This window comes from Coturnix japonica, chromosome 3 (genome assembly GCF_001577835.2).
Source record: "Coturnix japonica isolate 7356 chromosome 3, Coturnix japonica 2.1, whole genome shotgun sequence".
NCBI lineage: Eukaryota > Metazoa > Chordata > Aves > Galliformes > Phasianidae > Coturnix > Coturnix japonica.
Window position 1 is genome coordinate 65,826,722 of NC_029518.1, and position 22,605 is coordinate 65,849,326.

A 22,605-nucleotide genomic window follows, 5' to 3' on the forward strand; every position below is an offset into this window, starting at 1 on the left:
CTGGGGCTAAGGGAAAAAACAATTCAATAGAGTGTATTTTTTCTCCTGTAAAAGAAATCCATGCATACTCTTCTAAGAACCACTCTCAGATTCAAGATTGAATGCAAAAATTTCAGTGATATCAGAAAAACCCAGTCAAGAATTCAGTGATCTATTAAAGGTATATGCCACAATAGTGCAATTGTGCCTCTGCTGCTGATAAGCTTCTTGAAGATTGTTCTAAATAAATCCTATTTGAAACTATACTTGATTTTTTTTTTAATCATACAAGTCTTCTATCTTCTAAAGATAAATGTTTAATCAACTTTCGCAGGCACTGAAAACACTGGAATATTTTCCATGAAATTTATCTATATAATTATTAGAAATACAGAGTTTTCAGCTACAATTTAAATTACTTGATTACTTAACATGGGAAAATAGAACTATCAAGTATTGTTTTGTGTGTTTTACTTTTAAAGGTTAATTCTGAGAATTAATTTTACATGTGATAAGATGTAAGACCAATCAAGGCAAAAACTGATGCTGGGTATCACTGTAAAATGTTTCGGTTTAGGCCCATAGCAGTTCCAGAGCAAATTGTTCTTGTTAATCTAAGCCCTTCATCAATCAGGTGTAAATTATAGCATGCATGACTGGCTGCCTTTCCCATTCTAGAGCTCCCTATAGAGAACAAGAGAGACAACAATTATTGAGGCTGAACTAAGGTGAAGTCTCTTTTTTGCTCTCTTGAGGATAAATCCCAGCACATTAGAAGAGACAGCATTCACATGAAACCCATATCAGGAGATCTCTACAATATCAGAGAAGATGAGCCAAGCCAGCATCTTCCAGAACAACATACACTGCTTTTCTAGAATGGGGAGTAGGAAAGGGAAATGTATTGATACAGGAAACAAAATTAAGAGCTTTCTTACTATCAGTACTTTTTAAGCCATTTGTCTTAACTTTCCTTCTACAGCTTACTCAGAGAAATCTCTCTAATCTGAATACTCACAAGTTAAATTCTTTATAAAGAATAGGAGCACAAGACTTACTTCCAGCACTCATATGAACCTAGCTGTCAAAGACTTCTAAAAGTAACAGAAGGGATAAACCCAAATCTTTAGCAACAAATTTAAAATTGAGCAGCTGAGTGACCCAACACTAGATACCTGAACTACCATGAAGGAGAACATTATCACTAATTGAATTGCAGCCACTGAGGGAAAAGCTGAAATTCTTGCTGTGCTTGTGATCTTCACTCACCTAATTACGGGTAGAGTTAATGTATGAAAAGACCCCATGATCTGTAAAAGTAAACCTGAAATGTCAAGCTTTGGGAAGTATAATCAGAATAAAATTAGAATATTTGAGAAAAGGTGCAACTTAATGAAGATTTTCTCAAACTTTCTAGAAAATCTTGACCTCCTTTTGTCTCACCTTTTGTCTATCTTCATGGAACTTTCTGAGTCAGCAATAGCTTAATCTTTACATGGTAGAGGTTCATAAAGACACGCTGAAAGGATTTACATTAACCTATCCATCATAGATTGCTGCATATTTATAGGTAGTTAGCAGTTAGACAGCTGACTTAAATAGTTGTAGCTTGTAATTATCTCAACTATTATCACCTCTCACTCCCAGAATGAATGTTTCTGCAACCTATTCCAGAACTGTCATCCACTAGTCATTTAACAGGTACAGCTCAGCACTGAGATCATAGAATCATAGAATCATCCAGGTTGGAAAAGACCTCGAAGATCATCAAGTCCAACCACAGCCTAACCATAGTACCCTAACTCTAACAACCCTCTCCTAAATCATATCCCTGAGCACCACATCCAAATGGTTTTTAGACACATCCAAGGATGGCGGTTCAACCAACTCCCTGGGGAGCCTATTCCAGTACTTGACTACCCTTTCTGTAAAGAAGTGTTTCCTAACATCCTAGTGGAGATTTCCCTTCGTAAGGTGTTGCCATTAGGCTATTTAGGAATAATGCAGCATTCAAGTATTCATTCTAATTTCTTAAAATCAAATTTTAAGAATTTTAAAACTGTTTAATTTACACTTCAAATCTTGTTACAAGATTTTCCTCTTAAATTTTTAGAATTCTTGAAATCACCATTTTTTTCATACATTTTACCTCAGAATGTTTACATCTTACTTAAAATTCTACTAATTGCTTCTCTTTATGATCCATTCTCAAATGACTGTTGCATTTTTAAAGCCACTCTGTTATAATCAATTTATATTTGCTCTTGATTTAAGAGCATATTGTGCAAGATAAATAAAATACTAAAGATACAATCAAATATTGAAATGAACACAAGAAAAAATTAAAATGCACACACACAAAAAACAAAAACAAAAACAAACAAACAAAAAAAAACCCAATAACCTACTACCAATTTTTTATTAAGAAATATCGGTATTAAAATTATGCTTACTTCCATTAAGGAAATCCATAAGAATTAGTCACAGGCTAATTTATGTCTGAGACCCATAACATACATAAATATTTAGTGCACAGTTATCACAAAATTACAAAAGTTTCCCACAGACTCTCCTCTCTCATCTTTCTCAAACTCTTCTCCTGCCAAAACCAAATCCATATAGGCCTGATGAGATTCAACTACACTTGACTCAGGAAGCCTGATGTAAGCCAGCTCCTATCTAGAAGCAATCTATGCAGGTAACTCTGAAAGAAATGCAACCTATTTATTTTCATGGAAACTGCAATAGATGCAAGGAGCACAATAACACTGTTTGATAGAAAACATTCTCAGCTTCAAAACAATGTTTTTCAACATAGTTACCACCATTAAATACACATTTTCACCAGCAATGAACTTGCATGCCATATTCATGCACGACACACCTTTGCTTCATAGGCACTTCTATGTCAGATGCCATTCTGCCAGTCTGCCCCTCTACTGCCATCTGTCACAAAGCAACAACATGTAATGGAATACTGGCAGGAAGTATGGTTCAACTGGAGTCCATTTAACCATAGACTATGCTTCAACCCCTACTGCCATACCACCAATGCCTGCCTCTGATGTCATGGGCCAACATTATAAAATAAGAGGCAATACTTTTGGATCAGGCCTTGTAATCACATACATACAGTGTTGTATGCAGATGTATAAGCCCTGACACACAATGCTAATGTCCACCATGATGTTCACCAAAGGCTTTGCTACTTTTATTTTATTTGGAAGGCACTCAGATGCAGCAGTGACAAACATCAATACAAAAGCCTGCAAGGGTGGGTGAAAGAGTATGAGACAGAAATAAGAATGAGAATAAAGTTGTTTTTATCATACTTATCTTAGTTTGAAATTCATAATTCTGAAATTCTCTGAACAATAGATTTAAACTACTGTCAGCAATTCATGAGGAAGAGATTCCTCACATTAGCCTCCTGATGTGTGGTGCCAAAAGGTCAAAAACACTGAACACGATTTAAATGTGTAAGTTAAGATTCTATACAGAAACCACACATCCTCAAGTGGTGTGAGAAATGACCACAAGCTCTTTTAACACTAGTTTCTGTCACAAAGCAAAACCTTCTCTAACACCAACCTCCTGATTATGTTTTGCTATTCCACTAGTTAAAAATGCAAGGGAGAAAACTGCCTCTTCTTACTGCCTGAATATTCCCTATTCTGCTCTCAAGAAATCTTTATATATTTGTCTTTGGACATCGAAGTATATTTCCTTCCTTTGGGATATCACAAAAATGAGCAATAAGTCACAATATTATTTCTTTATTTGTGAAAAATGCTTTCTTGGCGTACTTCTTCACACACATTATATAAAGAATATACCCCACATTATAACTGTTTTAACTGTCCTTAATATGGAGTCTGAGCATAAAATTCGCACAAATAAATGGGGGAGTCACCCTCTTTTCTTTGTATCTGCTAAGAATGTTTTAATTTTTTTTACAGAAAGACAAAATAGAACAGAAATTTTATAATTTATGGTTCACAGGGTGCAACGATTAATACTATATAGAAATTTAATCAGTCTTGCAGAGCTTGCAGACAACTCACAGTAGGAGGTTCTTTTGACATTTCATGGAGAAATAAGCAAGATGAGGTACAATATGTGTGCATATTTCAGTACACTATGCATTTTCTTAATCTTCTATCCCTTCATGAGTTGTTTCCCTCTTGAAGGGAGCATTCCTTTTTAATGTTTTAAATGTATGAAGGACTTAGGCTTCCGCCTCTGGTTGAAGTAAAACAGTGCTTAGAAATACCTGAAGCAGCTGGCAAACTTTTTCCAGGTATGGACTTGAAAAAATAGGAAAAAAAAAAAAAAAGAGAGAGAAACGAAAAAAAGAAAACCAATACACAGCTTTAACACCTTTTCTGTACCTGAAACCTGTCAGTTTCTGTACCTGAAACTACAGCACATGGCTGTAGTCACATAATCTGGCTACGGGCCTGATGTCACGGGGCGTTATGATCAGGAACATTTTGCCACAGAGTCTATGAAGGCTGTCATAAAAAAAAAATAATAAATAAATAAATAAATAAAACAACCCAACTCGTAGCCTTGGTCCCTTACCTACTCCTAAATATTCCATTTCTAAGTTCCAAGCAACTAAGAAGTGAGCCCCATGATGTGAGCATAAAATGACTGTTTTCACATTTCATGTTAATATATTCTTATTTGCTTTATGTTGTTTCATGTGATGAAAAGACAGTGCCATAATCTCACTTCATCTAGCAGCATTCCATTATTCTTAGTTGAAACAAGTTTGTAGTAAGTAAGTTTATAAGTCAAAATGCCATAATTACATTTATCACTAATCAATAAATCTATTTATTCATCTTTTGATATTAGTGCTTGTTGAACATCTGAAACATCTGAAGCCTTAGATACATTATCACAAACCCGTGATTATGGCTGTTACTCCATATCTTCTTATTGGGAATGTAAGCAGCTACATAAAACTTCTGAAAAACATTATTTGATACATTATTAAACATTCTGTATTACTATTATCTACCATTTTTTTTTCTCATAACTCAAAGTTGTGGTTTAAATATATGAAGCACAGTGCTCATTGTTTTTGGTGGAATCCAAGTTCAGAGAGCTTCATCTTGAGGATAAATTATTATAAAACACTCAAATAGATCAAAATTAAATATCTGGTCAGATGCAAGCAGCTTAATAAAATGCTCATTATATCATTAGATGAATGTCTTTCTTTAGGTTTTGCAGCAGGAACAAGAATCACAGCTATAAATGCCTTTGAGAGGAGCTGAATGAAAATGTTTATATATATCTCTTTCCATTAAAAATATGCAGCATTTGTTTTACTTCAAGTGTAATCATCTTGTCTTTAAATAAATGTAGAAAAAAGTACTGTTCCAGTGGAGAGGCCAACTCCAGAAATGCTTAGTAATTAAAGATGAACTAGTGGCTGTTTCCTTTCTTAACTTCTCTGTGCCCAACGCAGGAAAGAGAGTGATATTCATGAAAAATTTTCAAGGAAAATCTCCACAGATAAAAGATCAAATAATAATCCCTGGATATTAAACTATTTATTCATTTAACCTGAGTTAATAGCTGGACTAATTCATAAGCAACTTTTTATGTCTAAAGCAGAGATTGGACAGAGTCATACAAAATACACAGATGAGAGCAAGACATTAAAAGAATCCCTCCAAACTGAACATCGACCTCTGCACAGCAGAATCCAGAGACAGTAAAAACGGTAGCAAATTAGTATACAGAATTTCCTTGTTATACATTCATGCGCAAAATAAAGAAATAATTATTTGAGATTAAAAGTCTGGATAAGTAACAGAGCAGAAGGAGTGACTCAGATTTCAAAACCAAAAATATTGAGACTTCTGTATATTCATGGATTAGATGACTTTGTCCTTTAATATCTTCCCAAATAACATAACATTATTGGATGTTAGACAACCAAGACATTCCATTCCAAAAGGCACCTGAAGCATGACAATCATTTTTTTAAATGTTGTTTTAATTCAGCGTAATTCAAAAATATGTTATTGAGCAGTCTATTTAAAACAAACAATCAGATCACATCAGAATAATCTATGCCATGGTGAGATATTAACTCATGTCAAAAATTCTGTATGACCTACAAAATTCTATCTATGAGTTCTGTGAACATTTTTGTTTACCACTGTTAAACCTGGAAGATGCAATTTGGGTTTACATGTCAGTATTTGTCAGCAGAGCACCAAACTTCATCTAAAGAAATAGAGCATGAAATCACTTTCTCACCCTGCTTCTGTGCATCATACCTAACAACGCTGAAACTTTAAAAAACAACAACAACAAATCTACACCACTACTAAAGCGGTGTAAAAATAAATTGTCAGATTATTTTCTCAACTCAAAATCAAGACGAGAATTACACACACTTCTGTTGGCATCTGGAAATCTGATCACTTCATTGCAATCCCTGTACCGCTACCTTTACCTTTCATTTTCCATAATTACAAATAAAAGCTAAAAGTACTTCTAAAAATGAGACTTAAAATGCACATTTAAATACTATGGTTATGATAACTTAGTAACAAATAGACATATTTCAATTGTCTTGGGATGCATTGACAATTATTAGTAAGAAAGCTGTTAAATGTTTTACATGAGTAAAAATACTGCCTAGATTCTAAGAAAATTGGGATAAGCAAAACTAATAGTCCTAGAAAGTTCATCAGGATGTTCATGTAGGCTTCCAGAGTAAGAGCGTAGTACCAATTCTCCCTCTCCAACTTTAACATCAGCAGACCTCATTCAAACTATACATCCTTCACTTCATTACCTCACTCTTGGTGGGGCACAGCATGAGAATATGACATTAATGTGCTGTATGATGATGAGTTTTAGTTATGAAAAGAGTTATTCATAGACTCATAGAACCATAGAATTATAGAATGGCTTCGGTTGGAAGCGATCTTAAAGACCATCTAGTTCCAACACCCCTGTCATGGCCAGAATTGCCAACCTCTAGATCAGGTGTTAGACTGGTACTAAATTAGGTTGCCCAGAGACCCATCCAACCTGGCCTTGAACACCTTCATGGATGGGGCATTCACAGTTTCTCTGTCCAGCCCATTCCAGCATCTCACCATCCTGAGGAGTTTTTGATTTAAGACATAAGTGTTACTTACACATAAGTGTAAGTAAATAAATATTTATGTATTTGTCTCATATCTGGATTCATAATTATTAAAATGCATTACAACAACAACAACAAAGTAAAAAGCATTGTTTTGTTTCAACTTATTCAAGCAGTTCAAAGATTATATGAAGTTTGAGTTTGTTTCTTTTTAATATAACTCTTACAATTTAGTTATAATATTGTGTTTTCACTTCCAATTTTATTTCTGCCTCAAGTCTCATTTCTACTTCAGTCTCACATTTGTAGGGAAGTAGGGAAGGGAAAGGAAATTTCTAGATACTCTTCCTCTTCTCAGGCTGTGAAGCTGATAAAATCATCCTTTAGAATATATGAGACTGAAATCTCAAAGGCATCTTTGATATTGGTCTGCAAATAGAGGTGAAGGATGAATGAGAGTGACCTTACTGATCTGGCAAGGTACATGTGTACCTTGAGAAAAACTCGCTCTCTTATGTGAAGGGAAGAAATCTAAAAATTTAAAAAAAAAAAAAAATCTAGCACATTTAAACGGAGATTTAAACTCTGTATAGAACAGAAGCTGCTTAAAGCTTTTCACAGTTCTAGGACTTCTCTGCAAGCAAAGTCCCAAACAAGGCTTCCTATCATTCTATTAGAAAATAGTACAACTAGAAGTGTAGATTTTAATTAGGCATGTGATGGAGGAATGGAAACAAAGAAAAATCAGTTAAGGCTTATTCATCTGCAGCTGCTTACTCAGGCCTTCTTTGGCTGGCACAGCTGATTAAGAGAATGATTTATCAGTCAAATGACAGTCCTGTTCTTGAGTGCTCCTTTTTGATCAAACTTCCACTGTCCTGTTTTTATTCTTTAATCCTTTGCTTCCTCTCTTCTTATCCTACTCTATTATTTTTGTTACAATTGAAGGGGGGGAAAAAATTAATAATAATTAAAAAATCAGGTTTCAATCTCTACTTCATTTTTCCCTCAACCTAGAGGAAAATCCTTGTCAAAAAAAAAAAAAAAAAAAAAAAAGGTAGAGATTTGATACTGTGGTTAGCTGATAATTCTTGTCATCTGCTCCAGAGATGGAGCCATAATTGTAAATGCCTGCAGCCTAGAACAAGGCTATAAAATTGTAGGTCTTCTCTAATGTTTTTTTTTTTTTGTCCTTGAGCAGATTTCACTGAGGTTCTCAGGTTGGACCCACCTTGAGTATTTAATGTATGTTCAAAGAGAGAAAGTTCTTTCACAGATGTAAACAGAGCTAACATTTTGGTGGGGATTTGAAAATTAAGTTGTTCATGCATCCCTTAAGTAACTTGTACACTGCAGATTTTAAAGGGAAAGATAGACACTGAAGGAGTCAATAAGAAAAGAAAAAAAAAAAGAAAAAAAAGGGCTCTTTACATTACAATTAGTTGCATCATTACATTACAAGGCAATAACAGTAAAGACTACAAATATAAGATAGAAAATTGCTGATAACCAACCTACAGCTTACCACCACCTGTATAGGCAAGAAATATTTGAAAAGTGGTTCTCAGAATGCCTTTAGGGAATGTGTATTTTTTGAACTAATTAATCACTGGATGTCATCATTGCTCCACTCCAGTGCATATGAAATAGCAGTTCTCTAGCACCTGAAAATCTTTGGCAGTGGGAGGTTCAAGAAAAACTTCTTAAGAGAAATGTAACTTCAGTATGAGAGATTAGCAGGAGTTAACTCCAAGGTAAAACAGGTAGTTTATCAGTATAGCTTTTGTAGTATGGATGAGTTTCCTTCATTATCTGCATTATTTTCCTGCATATAATCTGAGTTCTTCCTTTTATCCCTTTTAATAACACCTTGAGTGAATGCCTTTGTGGGGAAAATGAACTTGACAGACATCCATCGCAGGGGTAAAAGCTATTTAAACTCTCTGCCAATATACATCAGCCCTACGGTTCCTGCCAGTATAGTGCGTTATGGGAAAGAAAGACAACATTTTTTTTTCCAGATGTTAGTCTTTTTGTCAAATGTACAAACAGAAGTAGGACACCAAAGCATGAATTTTCACTACTGACCCTAAGGCAGAATATAAACCCATGTCTCCAGAGGGGAAAGGCTAATGCACTAACCCACTGCACCACCAAGTCCCCTTCACTTTCCAATTATCACAAAACCTCTCCTACTGCTGTGACATTGTCTCTGCCACACAGGTCAAAAAGTGAGTTACTGTCAAAACTGATTCATCTATCAGTTGGCTCAGGAATGCGATTGAATAAAATGACTGGTGCTTTTCCTGAATATGGTTGCATTAAAACAGATTTACTTTCAGGCTTTTTTTAATATGAAATCATGACTGCTTGTTCCTTCCTACACTATCATATAATAACAGATTTAGTGACATCTTGTAAGGGGAAAAAATCTCAATAGTACCTCTTTCATAGTGAAGTTCAAGTTTATAGTTATTATAAAACAAAGAACCCTGCTCAAATGGTGTCATTTCCCATGCATAAAATGATGTATGACAGGCCTGTTCTTAAATATGTGGCTGTATCACAAATGTTCTAAATATATATTTACTTTCTTTTAGCACACATTTTAATTATGAACAAAGTAAGCTGAATGTGAATTCAGAAAACATACGTTTAAAACTCCAACTACCACAATGGATTTCTTCCTCTTTAACTTCCCAGTATTCTATACTTTATAAAAATAAATGCATTATCAAGTGATCCTCTGTAATGACTCACAAGTGTAGCTGATTTCTACAAAATCCTCCATGCTCATGCCCTGAGTAAAATCATACTTTCTAAGCTGTCAGATTTACTCCAATGTTGAAAAGAAATTTTCCCAAACACTGTTTCAATGACATATTATTTCTCTTCCTCAAACGAGTTAATTATTTTAGACCTGCATATTAAACAACTCTATGAGGTTTTCACCCATGAACCTTTTTTGCTCACATTTTGAGGTTTTGAGGGGGTTTTATTTGGTTTGGTTTTGTTTTGGTTTTGGTTTTGCCTCAATTTATTATACATGCTTACTAAGGATGCTAAATATTTATGAAGTCTTCAGGCTCAATGGCATGAATCAGTGAGTACCAAATTAGATATTTAACAGTTTAATCAAAATCTTCCGTTTATAACGTTATCTAATGTCATTTTGATCTTTAAAGACTTTCCTTTATCCTAAACTTCCATACACTTTCCAGCTCCAATGTTCTTGCAAGGCCAGTAAAAAATTATTCTTATGCAATTTCAGAGTGCTTTAATACAGTAGCTCATTCTGACTCTTTTGTAAATGAGGTCTCTGAGGCAGAGCCCTCTGCTAAAAATTTGCCTCTAACTTCAAAAAAATTCCACCTAAAGCTCTGCCAACTTCATTGATCCTACTGCAGTTGCATCAGTGCTGGGTCATCACAGCCAATTTTTCTACTTGCTTCATGCAGATGCACTGCGTATAAAATAACTGTTATTATTTACTGGTTTGTTTTTTTTTTTGGTTTTTTTCTTAAAGGATTTTTTTTTCTTTTTTTTTTTTAACAATGTCATGGTCACTTAAGTTTGTTCTCAAATTCCAGATCTAATTTACTACAAGAGTCTAACACAAGATGTCAAAATTTAGTTGTCCTCTGAACCAAAATTATTTTTATATGATTACTCCACAGTTATTTTCCTACAGTTTGTCTTTAACTCTCAGCCATTTGCTTTCATTTAATAGACTAATATTATGTAATGTTCATATACCATATCTATAAATTGCAGCATTTTTAAAATAATCTTAATTTTATGTATTATATATGTTGTTTACATATATTGATCAAAACCTGACTAGAAACACTGATTCACAAAGAAAAGGAATGATTACACAGACTAAAATACCACAGCAAATAACCTAAGATGCCATTTCATTAAATGGAATTCAAAAATGCCCTACATTTCATGTTAAAATAGATATCACTAATGTTTTTGTCTGTGAGAAAGTATATTGTAATTAGCTACTACTACATAGTAAAATGATTTTTAAAAAAAGTTCCAAGAGCTACTTTTTTTTTAATCAGCTAAAATATGTAGATAATATGTTGCTTTGATTGCCTATAATGTTTAGTCTTCATCAGCTGCAAAGAGATTTTCTGTGATTTAAAATACCTAGAATTTCAACATGGAGTTTCTTTGGAAGAAGGAAAACATTTTAAAAATAGCAATTACCACCGTAATTGCAAATAGCTGAAAGTTTTTGAATTTTTCATAGCCTGGTTCTGGGCTTGATTTGCAACATCAGTTTTGATTGCATTTCTCAGTGAATCTTCTTGTTGATATTCAGGTTTTTTGTGTGTTTATTATTATTATTATTATTGTTATTATTACTGTCAGCATTGTTAGAAGTTCTCATCTAACAGCTGGGGAAACAGTAGGTCGAAAAAGTCAGGAAGGGTAAATGTAAAACTCAAGATCTAAAGATGTTTGTGAATCTTAGACATGGATAACCCATCTGCTTTTAAAATGCCCATAGGGTGTATTACAAAGAGTACTTCTAAGGAGATTTGTAAAATAAACTACTATTACAAATCTTTTAGTTAGAATTAATCTATACTAAAATACCTGGGAGTGTACAGCCTGGAGAAGGCTGAGGGGTGATCTTATCAATGCTAAAGGCCAGAACTCAAGTGGGTGGGGCCAGGCTCTTTTCAGCAGTGCCCAGCAACAGAATAAAGGCCAGTGCGTACAAACTGGAACACAGGAAGCTCCCTCCATACAAACATAAGGAAAAACTTCTTTATTCTGAAGGTGACAGAGCACTGGAACAGGCTGCTCAGAGAGTTTGTGGAATCTCCTCTGCAGACATTTGCCTGGATGCTTTCCTATGTGACCTACTGCAGGGAACTTGCTTTAGCAGGAGCTGCTCCAGAGGTCTCTTCCAACCCCTACAGTTCTGTGATTCAGTGATTAAGTTTCCTACTATATTCCTTTAAAATGCTATTCTATTTTATTCCTTTTTGGGAGCTAAACTACAAGATAACCAGATCAGCAGCTGCTTCCTTCCCATCTTCTGATTCAAATAAGCAGAGTTTTTCTTCAGGTTGAAAGGCATATTCATAGTCATAAAAATATGTGTCTATACATCACTCTTCTTCAATCAAGATTTCATTAATTCTAACTGTATTGATGAAAATCATAGAAATCCCAATTAAGAGAAGCGGGTCTGTGAAAACTTACATACTATTTTTGACATTTCTGTATTATTAGTGGCATGTAATTAGGAAACCCTCTTCTTATTTAACTTTCTGCAAAAAAAAGTTTGTGCTTTTGTATTTTTTGTTATAAGAAAGATTAATTACTAATTATTAACTACTGATGGTGTGCTGTGTGCTATATTGTATACACATGCTAAAATCTTTACTAGTGGTAGATGTGAATCAGTTCTTAAGCATAATGAGTAAACTCCGTTATACATAAAGTAACAAATTCAAATGTAAAAAAGAACTCACTATTCACAGTGTTCAAAATATTGCTATTCAAAATAATATCAGTATATAAATACACATATACTATATATGTTTATGTAGTTTACACTTGGGCATTCAATTCTCTACAATATTTCTGTATTTTATAACCATGACAAGACTAAGTAAAATCATGAAATGACTAAGGGCATTTCAAAGACAAAGATGAAAGTGTTTTCAGCTGCAAAATATGATGAGTCACCTTTGATGACTGGCTAGATTCTAAAAAAATTCCTTTCATTTTCCCCCTTTTTTTTTTTTTTTTTTTCCAGGTGCAGTCACATCTTTATATACTTGCCCTTCAGACACTGCAGGATAGTGTGATGGAATAAGAGAGAAATGCCATCTTCCAGAAAGTGAAGTTTCAGAGGTTATTAATTTTACTTCTTCCATTTAAAAACTTCCATTTGAATGTAAAAAAAGGTGAGAAAATTTATTTTGTTTTTAATCACCTTTAATTTTTTAGACTCTTTGCGATGGATTGGATTTGTTTATCCTCATCCTCGAAGACAGGACATTACAAATTTTTAAGTATACATTTGTAAACTGAAATGGTATGTTTTGTACTTGTCTTGCATTCTGTATTTGTGTAAAAACTACAACCAAGAAAAAGACAAGGACGAGGGGAATATCCTACCTGCTTTGAAAATAAGACCATTATTACAATCTTCAGGGTTATGAAACACATTGAGCATATGGCAATTTACATTTAACTTAATTAGATGTCGAATTAATTAATTGGTAGGTTTACCTGTAGCTTCACTAACATTTGCTTGCCTTTAGAAAATGAAACAAAACAAAACAACAAAAAAATGTTAAATGTTATCATTAGAGCACAGTAGAAATATGCTTAACAGGAAAAAGCATATTACAAAATCCTAGCTACATGAACTTCTTACTACTACATATATTTCTTTAAAATTCAAAGGAGCAGCTTAAGACAGATAAATACATTTACAAATTAGTGGTGGATGTTTATGGAAGGACTTTCAAGGATAAACTGTTCTCTAAACTTCCACTCTAAAATATCTGAAAATATGTATGTTCAAATTGGACTACCATAAATTAACCAGAACATAAGCTGTTATTGCCTCTCTTCAATTTACTTTGGCAGAAATTAAAGATCATTCACCAAAAGACCAGTAACAAAAAACCCCACTTTAATGCTGCCTAAACTCATAGCATGTATGTGTAAGTGGTAAACCATCCTACAAAAAGACATTATATATTTATACCAATATCACCAATCACAACTACTTAATGAAAGAGAAGTTATGTAATATGTGTAAGTATCACCAAACTGGACAATTCATGCTCGTGAATAGATTTCCACTTGTCTATATTTTTTAGAAAGTAGAATCAAACAGCAAAAATTCCACTCCAAATAACGTTTTTTTCTGCTTTATTTATTCATAAAAAGCTTATGAACTTTACCCAAAAGCATTTTCTTATCACACACATTTTGCCTTTTCTACTCTCCTCAACCTGCAGTCTTTTCCTCTTATTCTGTTTTCAGAATTATACGAGACTACTGTTGTCTACAGGAACATACTCTACCTAGTAAAAGGGGGTCCAGCTGGTAATGCAAGGCTTATCCTAGAAAATGAGAAGAGCAGTAACACCTCAATACAGTCCTCCCCCTTAATGGCTAACTCCTGTTTTCCCAGAAAAAGGTGCTCTGTATCAGATTTAATAATGTGAAAGACCATGGACAACTACAGATAATTAATTCACCACCCAATTATAAAACTGGGCAACTTTCCAATTCCCCTACCTGCAGATGAAACCAGTGCTATGGTCTTCTTGGTTCTCTTCACAAAGTAGATCTTAGTAACAATGCCTCATGCATGCAGGAAGGCAACCAAAATCCTTTAATTTTAATAACATCCAATCTGTCTGTCAAATCAAATTATCGTCTCAATGACAAGTAATAAAGACGACTTTAACACACTGTGAATCGGGAGTAATAATTGATCCCTTGAACATTTTTCTCATACTATGAACCTTGTGCTACAAAGGAAAATACCCAAACTAGGTTTCAGGATGCTCAGGCACAACCACTTCAATGTCCCATGATGCCGATACAGTCAAACTATAAGGTCAGTTCATATCAGTTTTCTCAGAATTCCAAACGTACATACTTTCTGAATGTGATTAAGCCACATGCTTTACAACGCAAATGCATAAGTAAATTTGTAATAAAATTAATAACAGTATGGATGCTGTGTCATATTCAAGAGGGTAGACATCCCCTCATATAGCCTAAGTTGGAAATGTTTGTGTCATCTTTTAAATCCTACAAAAAAATTCCTTCATGTTTCAAGATTGAATTAGTTCATTTTAAGATCATTTCTATGAGCTATCATAGTTAGATGTTTTTTAACATGTCCATTTAAAGAAAGGGAATTTCATGTCTAAGCTTCTGGAAAAAAAAAAAAAAAAAAAGGTAAGTCACTACTGCACTGCTTTTTTTCCCATGTTATCTTTCAGCAGTTATTTATTTTCCTGAAATTCTAAGAATTCAGGAGTTCATAATGTGATTTGTACTTTTATTCTGTAAAGTACATGTCTTCCCAGACATGAATATGAAAGACATCAAAATTAGTATTCTGTATTACTGAGCAGCATCTCTCCATCATAGGAGATAGATAGATACACTGCTTGTCAAAAGTCAGCAATAAATACAGTTAAAGTCTGAGCCTGATAGTATTAGAAAAACTTGCTGTCTGGTTTGTTATACAAATATAAATATATACAGCCCTAGGTAAATCATTTCTTTGCTCATCTATAGCACTGAATGGTGTAGATTCTGTACAGTCTCCCTGCACTCCTGCTTTCCCAAAAAAACAAGAGTATGCAATGTTATTTTTGTAAATAGCTCAGAATAAGATGAATCTTAAAAATGCCATGAAACTAAGAGGAGTTTGTAGTGGAAGCAAAATGAGGTGCAGACTTCTTTAGATGGAATCAAGTAGGGAAAGATATTTTTCTACTTAAATAACCAAGTACAGATCCCTCTCAATCTCTGTCACCTCTCACAGGCACAGTGGACCATCCATAAGTAAAGTAGTCAAGACAGTTCTTATCCTAGATTAAAAAAGAAAAAAGTAAAAAAGTAAAAAAGTAAAAAAAAAAAAATAAAAGTAATTTAAGTTAAAAATTTATATCAGCAAGCATATTTAGGTAAAATAAAAAGAGTGAGATTTACAAACTATGAGGCATCTTAAGTGGGAGTTTGATTGAATACTTGTGTGTAAATCGAAGACATAAAATGACTTACATAAACACAAACTTTTATCACTAATATCCCCAGGTTACCCAGCATTCTGCTTCTACCCATGGCCAGAACCACACCAGATAAATCAGTACTGAGGGGCTCAGTACTTATACCCAGATGAAATACTCAACTATGCCATTCCATGATGTATGCCCACTGAAGCATGGAAGATCCCTTTCTGCACATTGCACAGGGAGCTTTAGCACCTGGCTCACAGTTTCACACCCATGTTCTCCACATTTTAAACTGAGTATACAAAATGGGGATATGTATGATCTAAGATTCAAATGTCTCCAATGAACATTTATGAAGAAAATACTGAAAACAAATCTGAGAGTTTTCAACACAGCAACCCTGCAAAATTTTGTTTAAATTAGCCAACTGTGAATGTGTTTGTATTTCATTCCTTAATGCCAGCTCTTAATTTCTAGATTTATTGATTGATGTGCCATTATCAAAGAGCATATATTACAATATGACAATAAGAATAGGAATTAATTGTAATGGGAACAGCACATTTATAGGATATGAGTTAACTCATAAGAAAAGAAAAAACACCTATTACTGACATGATTCCTCGACACCTTCTCAAAAGGCACTATCAACTGGCAGACATAGGCAAACAAGTTCAAACAGATTTCACACCACTAATATCGAACTAGTTAATCCCACAAATGCATAGTGTCTCCTGCTGTGATGAAAGGAGACTTGCCCAACACAAAGTTATGTGAAACAAAGAAAGAGACTTTAAATGCAACTGTTATTAAAATATAATACAAAAACCTCAATTCTTACCAATGAAAACACTGTATTATTGATATTTAATTGCACCCTCAATTTGATACTGGAAAAAAAAAAAAAAAATAATAATAATAATAATAATTTTAAAAAAGTAGAAGAAAGAACTGGAGCATAATATAGTGAAAATTATATTATTTCGTCATAAAAGCAATTATCAGAAGTGTGCAACTAGTATTTTCATACTCAGATTCACTCACAGAATAAAAATCTGCTACTTGGCAACAAGCAATATACCACTGCCACACAGAAAAACAAACAAAGAAAAATACCTTCAGCTCTTTCTGCTTCATTAAAGTTTGACATAAACTCTACTATTAAACACGGTGGTTAAGGTCATATGATTAAAGATCAGCTGATAGTACAAATCGACCAAACTGCTATCAAACATTTTATGGGAAGGTACAGGACAGAGTAATTTTAGATTTCAAAATACAGTCCTAACAAAATAATTAGAAAAATCTGTATTTTTTTATTCAATAAAGTGAAAAACTCAGATACCTCCATGCAGTAATTTTGGAATATTCCGAAAGCTTTTTATTTTATTTTGCAATATTTAGTACAAATTAAATTATGAAAGTGGTTTCATTTTTGTTTCTTTTTAAAGCAACACTACCAAAAAAAATTCACTTCTGTGAATTTTAATGATGTCAAGACTTTCTTTTTAAAATTAAATTAGGGATCTGCTACTACTGACCCGTAATAATGCCACTTCTAATTTAAAAGCATGAATAATTTCTATTGAAAGATCATTTTGATGTAGAATTGCAAATCAATTTTTACCATCAACTCTTCTGATCTTGAGAGTAAATTTTAATTGTGTAGCCCATGGTGTTAATATTGTCACTCTTCAAAATGTTCCTAATTTTCAGAGAAAATGAAGAAAATTACTTAGCCATAGAGAACCATCAGTAATAATTTTAAATTTAAAAAATACCTGTTCCATTTCATTATTTCTCTTTTTTTTTCTTTTTTTCATTTCAAGTGATAAAAAATAACTTAAAAAAAAATATCAGTGTTTGCCACCTACATAGAAATCATGCCTGTTAATCTCCACATGCTTGACCTTTTTCCTGTCCTTTGAAACATTACAGTTCTTTCAAAGAAAATAACTGAAACTGTTTAATAGTCTCATTATAAAATACCTCAGTGCTACAAAACTGGGCACCCCTGCAGCATGCCTATGAGTAGTTAAATTTTTACCTTGAAAACTTATTAATCAAATAAACTATTTGTCATCAAGTCTCTACACAGATATCCAACAAATTAGATAAGTTAGGGAAAAGCTGAAATAAGATATTATAGCCATCTTCATTCTCAATTGTTATTGCTACCATTGCGCAATTTCAGGACTGAGCAGCTTTGTCATATCTGATTTTTGGTTTTGTTGCAAAAAAAACACTGCACCCATGAATAACTTTTCTATCCTGTTCCCTGCAAGGATCCCCTTATTGCTCCCTTGTGACCCCAGAGGCAATGTCATGGCCTGCACCAGGAGAGATGTCCTTCCACTCAAGCGGTTTTTCCCATCATCTCATGGAAGCAGAAGATACAGATTCAGCAAACTCACTTTCAGACTAGTAAAGTATTTTAAAAAGAGAAAGATTTGATGCGATCACATGCTCAGTCTGATTGTGGAATGGATCAAGGCCGCCCTTATCAAAAATAGACACCTTTCAAAGAAACCTTCTTATAAATGCTGTTACCTAAATTCACTGTGCAGAAACTATGGCTGACAAGGCCTCCCCTTTGCAAAAGCAACAGTTTCATTATCATTGGCAGTTGTGTTTTTGTAGGAACGAGAAAATGAGCTTTACATAACATAACATTTACAGCAACATAATCTAAGTGTGGGAATATCATGCCAGACCAAACCAATTACTTAATTTCAGTAATATAACTCATGTGCTCAACAAAAAATCTCTGGATTTCATCAAGGTACTTCATGCACACTAAAAAGGGTAGTTCAGTTTGAAAATGTGCAGCCTCACAGTGAAACTGAATGACTAAGAAACTGGCAATGAAAAAAAGTAGGATGGAAATGCAAGAAGGTTTCTAACAGAAAGCCCAGGAAAAGATTTCTATCAGAAAAAAATCTCTTCAGATGGACCTTGCCAAGCTTGTGATACTAACACAAGGGACTCAATGATCAAAAATAGTCACTGTTGCTCTTGACATTCAAGTTTTCTTAACCCCCATATTCTTTAATCTAATTCCACTATCTTAACCACCCCTCATCATCTACCATTCTATAGGTACTCTAGGTATTCTTAATATTCAGTTATTATCTGAATTAACTGATCTGTATTACAGAAACTAAAATTGTCAGGAGTTATTATTCATGACCTAAGTTATAAGATCTCTTGCTGTTAGCAGCCTGTGTAAACCATTTTCAGTGAAACAATAATCTTTATTTATTTTTTCACATTTATTTACTACTTCTAACTTCACTGCTATGCTTTTTTTCTCCTCCCCTCTTCTCCTCCCCTCATTACTGATTTTCTTCACTAATTCTTCAGCATTTTCTCATAATTTTCTTGGTTATTTTTTCTTTTCTTTTTTCTTTTTTTTTCATAATTCATACTCTTTTCGCATAGCAAAGATTTGGGAAAGCTAAACAAAACTGAAATATATTTAACACAACAATGCGGTGTAGCAAAACATTAGGGGGTAAGTATTCTGGTATTGTTGTTCTTTTCATTTATATATTCTACATTTATTTGAAGCCCGTTATGCTTTACTGTATGGGTACAATGGCAAGATGTGTATAATCAAAACCCAAACCAAATGTCTTTCTTGTTCTGTGTGCAAGTGTTCTTCAGGCAGCTGTTCTGCATGTGATCCAAAAATTAAAAGAATAGCCTTACCTTTTAGGTGGATCTGTGATAAGCTTCTCTCTGCTGGAAATCGTTCTCATATACATCACGCACAAGCCTCACAGGCTGAGAGAGCAGTACCTAATAAAAAATTCAAAGTCACCGCACGTAACAGGTAATGAAGTGCTGGTTCTAGGCAGAAGCACAGGAACTTCAGGTGTTTGCTTAATATTCACTAAGCATATTCCTAAATAGTCCGTGCACATTTAAAAAAATGTTCTTTCACATAATGCTGCACTTTTTTAAAGCCTATAAAAGACACTTGTTCAATAATATCCACTAAGTAGCTGGGCCTGGGGAAAAGGTATCATTTGCACAAAAGAATTAGAAAGACATTTAGTAGAAAATGACATATCTTTGAATCCAGCAATCCAGTAAGACAGTATAAGAACTCGGGCAAAGCAAGTTAATGTTTGCATTACTTACATTTCACTTACAGAAAAAAAAAGAACTTGAGTTATGAACTTAAACATATTTCAAACCTAAATAGCACAAGCAGGAACAAATAAACTGGATGACGTGTAATGAACATATGCAGCATAGTAAAAGAGCTTTTGAATTAGCAAAGTAATATACATGAATAAAATGAAGTGCACCTTTTGTTTTCAACAATTGAAATTATTTTTCCCTTCCTACATTTCTAGTCACTTGATTTGGTCAAATTTTTGTTGCTTGCCTTTTGCATACTGACAACTTCCAGAAGTGATACGCACAGATTAAAATACAGATGAAGAAACAGTTGAAAGTATATAATGGGAATGCCACCGTATGAAAGAAGTGAAGGTGTGTTGAGATTATCAGCTCTCAAGATCAATAAAATCTTAAAGTACGACGCATAATTTTTAAATGGTCATTCATTTTTATAAAAATAGACACATTTCTTTGGCTTATATAGCAGACAGTCCAGACATATTTTTATGGAAAAGAGATAACTGAAAAATTTATTTTTAAATACTGAAGCAATACATACAGAAATATAGGCTTAATCTACCATTCCGACTCCATGAGTACAGTGCCTTCCTTTATGAGAAATCCTCTAATATCAGGTAATGTACTTTGCTTGCACTGTAAACACTGTGGTAGACTGCAGTCCTAAGACGCTTATAGAACAAAGTGTAGTGGACAGCTCCTTACATTATAATCTAAATAAGGATCAGTATAATGGCATAATTCTCCTCTCCTTACACAAAATTGAGAGAATCATGAACCAAATCCCTCCCCCCTCCCTCCCATAAGAAACTTCTCATTGTTTTCTTGCCTTCTTACATAAACAATATATTTAAGGACATGCACAAATACAGTGTGAGTACGCATATGTAAGCCCTGAAGTGACGAATACACCATGGGAACAGAAGACAAAAGCAGAATCAATTGAACTGGTCACTCTTAAACTGTTGGATCACCTTCCAGTGGCCAGCATTACCTCTCACTTTTTCTCAAAGCAGAATGAAAGAATTGCCTCTTTTTTCATGAAGTGTAGGACCCTGAAAGACATATAATGCTGATTCTGCTTCAAGATCACATAAATATCAAGTTCTCAGAGTTTGGGATAAAGTTGAGCAATAATTTCAGAGACATGGATTTTGAAAAATGTTTATGCTCCCCCAGCTAACACTTGTTTGTATTGTTCTCAGTTAAGATAAGCCTGTTGTACACACATGTAAGATTCGTACAGAAGAAATATCATAAGGGAAAAAAAAACAACAACAACAACAAAAAACAGGAGTAAAGGAAACATCTCCATCAGGAAGCAAACATGGGCCTGGCACAAGAAATATACCCAAACCAGCTCAGAGTCAAGTAGAGCACTATTGTAAGTCTATTTTTGCATGCCCGTTTAAATTCTGTAAGCCTCCATAAATGCAGTTATCATTACCATTGTTGCCTTATCTTTCTCGGTGATTGCTCTCTTTCAGTCAAGTACAAAGGCAGGCTGAATATAAATGTTTTGTCATAAAACTGCTATTCAAACAATAAAAAGGGTTATAATAGTACTAAAAAAATCACCCCCAGGGCTGCAGCACAGACTGGTAGTATGCATATTCAGGCAGCACAAAGAAGTTCCAGTCACATACTTCTACCCATAGGACCCTTTCCACTGAATCTGTACTTAATATCAGCATGTTGCCCAAAGTGATCCAGATATTATCAGGTAGTCAAGATATACAGAGTGTTTTGCAGTTGGAATTAATAAGAGGAATCCAGGTTAACAGAATTGCATATACGTATTTAATTCAGCAACTATCAACACTTTTAGCTTAAAGATTTGTCTTCAACTTAAAAAAAAAAAAAAGAAAAAGAAAAAGAAAAAGAAAAAGAAAAAGAAAAAAAAAAAAAAAAAAAAAAAAAAAAAGAAAAAGAAAAAAAATAAGAAAACTCTTTTAATTATGTTTTCTTCCTTTATCTGAAAATGCTTTTGTTGGTCCCAGTTCCAGCCATGTAGTGCCACCCAGGGGCCAATTGCAACATGGTTGAACACTGCCATCTTGCCAAATAGTCTCAAAAAGCATTATGCAATACTTCCCATACTGTCTTCTCCGCAGGCCTGAGGATTCTTGTTAAAATATCTCAGACGCCATGGCTTCCTTTTTGTAAAGACTAGAGATGTAGGGTCAGGTCAGGCAGGGAAGGGTGAAAAAACATTTAACAAGCAAGGCACCACCAAAACAAAACCAACTAATTACTCCCATAGAGTGACAGGATGGCTATCCGATTCAAAAATAAGTAGAAATATATATATATATATATTAAAAAAAAAAAAAAAAAAGTAAAGGAAAATAAATAAATAAAAACACACAGGTAGAATTTAAAACAAAAGGTTTATCAGGACTGAAGCCCACTGCCCTGGGTAAATGTGCTTCCTTGCAACAATAAAGACAAATAAAGTACTAAAAAAGGATAAAGCAGGAGATTACAGACCTAGCTGTGGTTTGATAAATGGCACTCTACTCCACTCTGCTTATTGTGTACTTCATACCTCGCTCTTGAATATGGAAGAGAATTTTATTAAAGATTTAGCCACGGTGGTGGTGGTGACTG

At 33.9% G+C, this 22,605-nt stretch overlaps 1 long non-coding RNA gene across 2 annotated transcripts in view; it reads right to left on the bottom strand.

Moving 5' to 3' along the window:
- The window catches only part of LOC107311933, a 129,448-nt gene that overhangs the window by 44,570 nt on the left and 62,273 nt on the right, over window positions 1-22,605 (bottom strand). For both annotated transcript variants that reach the window (XR_001554306.2, XR_001554305.2), the window contains exon 4: window positions 19,558-19,647. This is a non-coding gene — a long non-coding RNA (uncharacterized LOC107311933). The remainder of the gene's footprint in view (window positions 1-19,557; window positions 19,648-22,605) is intronic.